Raw genomic sequence first — 6,000 nt, forward strand, 5'->3', positions numbered from 1 at the left:
TAAGAACCAATCAGATTGCTTGATTTGACTAAATATATAAAATATATTAGATACATAGCTGAGGTTATTCCACCTTTTTAATCTTATTAATGGCATTTTAAACATGTATTATATTGTCAAAATGAAATGGGATTAGCCATATAAACTAGAGTTAGCAAACTAGACTGTAGTTTTCTGTAGCCAATATTAACAATAAAGTACAGGGCTTAAGCTATCTTTTTCTTACCTGGAAATAGTCTTGTCTAAGCCTGAAGTACAGGACTCGCCTGTGGCCTGGAAGTACATCTTCCAAGAACAAAATAATCATTAGGAATATTATAGCGAGAGTAAGTTCGATATCCATCTTCATTTCTATCGGGTCTTCAAAAGCACTGATTGCAGTGGCGGACCGCCATCTGGACGTTCGGGACGAATCCCGATGGGCCGGTACCGAAGTAGGCCGGTCGGACGAGGTGGGCCGGTCGGATCAGTCACTAGGACCCCCCCCCCCACCCCGCCCCCGTTGACAATTTACCGAAGTGGGCCGGTCGAGATGCCCGGGCTGATTTTTAGTCCCAGCCCGCCCTTGACTGATTGTGTAGGGTTTTTTAGACCAGGATCAACTGAAAAGAGTCCAGGGAAGCTTATTTACAAGTCAACAGCTTTTAATTAAACAATGATACGATGATACAAATGAAATGTGCAAGTGGCAGCTGCCTCCCCCCGTTGGTCAGCTGCTGGGGTGAGCTGGGGCGAAGAGAGGTCGTCCAAGGCACATCCTGTCGTTTTTGATCTGTTGGTAATTTAAACATTCCCTAAGAACAGTATTGCAGGGTCAATAAGTGAGGGTTAAAGACAGTGTGTTTAGTGTGCAACAGCACGTGTCATTTCTCCTTAAATTCTCTAACACAAAACGTAACATTAGCCACATGCTAATGCTAACCGGAAGTGACAATATTTACGCGCGAGAACCGGAAGTCATGTTCTGAACATTCGGTTTTCAGAATAAAGTAGCTTTAAACTAAAACAGTATATTTAATTTAAATTATTATTTAAATATAAACATTGATTTTATTTCTTACTAGGCGACAGAGGCGCCAAAATGAAGGGGCTACTGGTGACGTAAACACGTGCACTAGACCGTCTCATTTCGCAGGCCGCTCGGTCCAGCCTACGCGGTCTACGTCGGCCGCATCCTTCGTCGACCGCGTAGGCTGGGTCCTCCGAAGGATGCAGCCCCTGAATTGCGACACGGCCTCTGTCTTTTAATTATTCCAGTTTAAATTCACTAGCTTTTTTTTGGTCTGCTGTAGCTTAAAAGGAATTATGTTTTTAAATGTTAAGGTTGTAGCACTGATTTAACTTTTAGCTCTTTTGTTTCTGTGCACAGGATGGGACAGTGATCTGTCGTCCATTATACTTCTCCTCCACCTGATTCCTCCTTCAGCCAGAAAAAAACAGGCAAGGTGTCTGCATCCCAAGCTGAGAAGCATCTTGTGGTGTTCAACGCTGTGTAACAAGATTGCCCAACGTCCATTTCCCAAGATGGCGGCAGGCAGTTCTGGCGCAGTGGCGCAGTGGCAGCATGATTGTCCTACATCTCAAACCTCTGTGTAGCTACACCACTCATCTTGCCCCCATGGTAAAACAACATGTTGAGGATACATCATGGTCTGCACCAGCAACATCGTTGAATATCAAGCACTTCGGCCATGGTCGGCATATTATCTACAGTTCATTCATCTGGCACTCCTGGCAGACTCTCTCAAACAAAAAAAAGGGTTTAAAACGAAAAGAGGAGAATATTGGGCTATTGGCTCTGCTGTGTCTATTACTCTCGGGAGATATCCACCCGGGTCTCGGCGTCGTTTCCATCAACCTGACGGCTGGCAGCCCAGCCGCTGAGCTCCACACGCCATCAGTCGGCTTCCGAAGTAAGAGGCTGGCTAGCCGAGCAGCTAGCACCACCGGCGGGTCTCTGCAGTCTCGCGCCGACGGCTGCCGGCCTAGCAGCAGGACCTCTACCCACACCACCGGAGGACTACAGGTCCACGCCGAGGGCTGGTGGCCGAGCAGCGGAGATCCACACACCGCCGAATGGCTTCAGAGGAGGACGGATAGCTTCCACACCACCGGAGAACTACAGATCCGCACCGAGGGCTAGCGGCCTAGCAGCCTAGCAGCGGAGATTCTCGCACCACTGGTCACCACCGGACACCACCGGACTGGCTTCAGAAGAAGCCGGCTAGCTGAACAGCTAGCTCTGCCGGCGGGTCTCGGTGGTCTCGCGCTGACGGCTGCTGGCCTAGCAGGCCTAACACCATCGGAGGACTGCAGCGCCGATGGCTAGCAGCCTAGCGGCAGACATCCATAAAACACCAGCTAGCTTTGACTGCTCCACTGTCATAAACGGCACCGAGGTAAAGCCTAGAAATCCTGTATTTAAAAAACATCGTTGCACAAAAATGTTTCAAACAGTGAATCAAGCTAAAATAGTGTGGGATCCTCGGTGCAAGCCGAAGGGACTATTCAGTGGACATTTACATTTCCGCAGCATCTGCAATAAACATGAACAACTAGAACATCTCCTCCTTGAGTCCAATATTGACTGTTTGGGAATATCTGAATCTTGGCTAAAACATTCGTCACCATCTTCTATTGTATCTATGTCAGGATATAATGTGTTTAGGAAGGACAGACTGAAGGGGAAAGGAGGGGGTGTGTTGCTTTATGTGAGGAATACCTTTACTTGTAGGGAGATTGCACTCTGAAGTAAGAAGATATGATTCTACACTGTATTGAAGTAAACATGTATTGTTTGAACTGTTTTAGGTAATCACAAACGGGTTTTGATAAGTCACTTAGAATAGGAATGTTATTCTTACTTCCAAACTCACTGATCCAGAGATTCTGTGTTTCATACACCAACCTTGCCTGGGTTTCACCCCTAAAAGCAGATGTCGTCATTAAGGTCGTTAAAGACAAACATTACATCCTTCTTATCATTCTCTAAGAGCCAGATGCTGTTTCTAAGTCGTTAAAGACATCGTAAAATAGGTGAAGAAGAGCATGGGAAGAGAATGTGGTGGAGATAGGGTGAAGATAAACGTTGACTTTTGACCTGGGGTAACTTAGGATCTCACATGCTGGGCAGACCTCTGATTGAACCCGGCCAGAAGCGAATTCAGCCAATCAGGACACTTGGGTTAGCAGTTTAAACAGCTCCTCCCCAGGGGTTCTCTGATTCGCTTGGGAGAAAAGTGGGAAGGAAGAATCGACAAATCTCCGCCCCAAAGACAGATAGAAATACTGATGATTTTGAGTGTAAAATGCTTCTGGTCTGTTGAAAGCTGGTGCTAGAAGACGGTAAACCGCATCACAAACCTGGAGTCCATACTTCTCGTTTTCTGAAAGCTGGTCTGTCTACCTGTAAAACCGCATCATCAGGCCTGAAGCCCGGAGTACTCGAGTACTCTGTATAACTTGTATATGTGTTTGGTTTCCTACTAGAAGTAAACTCAGATAATTTGTTATAACTTTGATTCCGGTGTTTTCAATTCCTTTCTTAATTTAATAGAGATCCAGCCTCATCCAACGAACGGCGCGTAGCAGAGGTATTCTACTCCAACAAGTGGTGACTCCCGACGTTTGTGAGCTGATCTCTAGAAAGGAACACCGATAGCCGGGGGACAGAATCCAGTCCAGGGGGAGGACACAGAGATACTGGTGACAACTAAGACCATGGCAATATACAAAAGGTGAGCAGACACCTGTTTTGACTATCAAAAATCTGTGATTGATTATACTAAAACTTTAGAGTTGTCAGCAGCGTTCTCAGTGTTTTTAGTCACGGTGGGAAATACAATACATATTCTAGTTAAATTAGATTATTAGTGCTTAGAGAAGGGTATTCAGTCCTGGATCTAGAGCAAAAATAGTGTTTGAGTGTGGCGGGTAGATCCCAGCCCTTCACTCACTAAATTAAAGACTACTTAGGTGTCAAAATAGGGTTAAATTCCCCGTAGGTCAATATAACATTGATGAATACGGTTACCTCGCAGTGCTTTCATTAAAGACTGTAAGGCTGTAAAAGAAGGGTTGCATTCCCCGCAGATCATGATAAGATTGATTAATGCGGTTACCTTTCGTGGTGCTTTAAATGTATAAAAATGTCTGTAATTGTAATATGGTGGGTGATAGAGGAGGAGAGAGACGCGACCTCCAACTAATTATTTGGAACGACCGTATCTCATCACAAAACTGTTGTGGGGGTAATCAGGCTCATTAAACGTGACGATAAAGAGATTTTGTTGACTGAGTTTTTAACTCTTGACCTGAAGTCGCAATCACCGTGAGGAGATTGTAGAAGCCTACTTCTGGAAGTCACGCTATCTGTTGAAATAAACATCGCACAATAAAAATGTGCCTGAATGTGATATGATAAGGTATGAGAAGCTCTGTGTGATTTTTTTAAAGTCAAATCTGTGTAATACTTGAGAGACAGAGAGCAACGAGAAGGTGGTATAATGTCTGAGACCCTACCTCCACCCTAAGGAGATAAGGGCTCACAAATGCCACTTATGAGTATCCCATCTAATACTCCTAAAGGAAAACACATTGTTAGACCTGATATTCAGGGATAAGGAATGTTGGAAATAGTAATGGAAGATATTGAAAATCTTAAACTGGATCAACCAACCATGTTAGTGAACCCTGCTAATATGGAGCTAAAACATGTAGAAAGAGTAGCAGCAGCTCTGGCAAAGACAATAGGTCCTAGCATGCAAGCACAGAGCGATAATATGATAAGGGCTATTAAACTGACCCTTTTTGGAAATGGGATTTTCCGTTACATAACGGAAGACTCAATTCAGGCCTTAAAGAACGCTTTACAAACAAGTCAGGGAGTGTTAAATGTGGAGCTATGTTGCTCAAAAGAAAGCTTACACTTTTGGGAAGAGATCTCCCTTTCTCTGTCCTGAGGTGCTGCAGATTCAAAGCAGCATACAGGGTCAAAGACAGGCGTGACCTCTGGAGAGGAAGAAAATCTAAATCTGAACAGACCACAGAGCCCATTAAAAGGTTTTATGGCCTCTACACTGAGAGGAAGATCTGGAGATTGTAAGGAACTCTCCCTAAATATCCACCTCCACACCATTGAGGGGAAGAGTGTTCCTTTCACCAATAAACAAATCATCTCTTAACCAAGTCAGATTTCAAAATAGCCATACCTCAAGTTGTTAAGAAAAGAGGGAGATTCAAAAGGTTATCAATAATTGCCCAGTATATTAAATAAATACAAACAGACACGTATCAATATAAGTCAGATAATGTAGACGAGGTCGATCATGGAAGAAGGCTGACATTTAATGCCTGATATATAAGTAATAGTAATAGTAAATATATAGCTGATATTAAATAACTGATGTATAAGGCTCGATGTTTCTGAAAATAAGAACACCGTTAACGGCGTTCTATTTCAGAAAAAGGGGGAAAAGGATAGGATATACATCAGACAATATGTATGTGAGATTATTACGTTTTTAGGAGAAATGTATCAATTTAAAATACTAGTTATGGTATTTTTTGTTTTGTTTTATTTGTTGCTTTTAAGAGAAATTGATAAATTTAAAATAATCTAGCTTTGGTTATTTTTTGTTTTGTTAGTTTGTTCCTTTTTTGTTTTATTTTTATTTTTGTTCTATTTTTTAAATTAAATTTTTGATTTTTAATTTTTGATTTTTGATTTTTAATTTTTAAATTTAAATTTTTTATTTTTGTTTATTATTTTCTGCATAGTCTCTTGTCCACACTCCAGTCTAGTTGGTGCCGCCAATAAACACTAAAGAAGTAGAAAAGATGATTTCAAAACCATATTTCCAGCAACTTAAGGGCTTGGTATGAGACTTCTCCACACAGGCTGCTGACGTCAAAAGGGGGACCCGAGAAACACAAGGCCAACACAGCAGATTACGTCTGGTTGGAGGGGACCTCCCATGCCGTCCGCCTAGATGGAAAGGG

Source organism: Trematomus bernacchii, unplaced genomic scaffold (genome assembly GCF_902827165.1).
Source record: "Trematomus bernacchii unplaced genomic scaffold, fTreBer1.1, whole genome shotgun sequence".
NCBI lineage: Eukaryota > Metazoa > Chordata > Actinopteri > Perciformes > Nototheniidae > Trematomus > Trematomus bernacchii.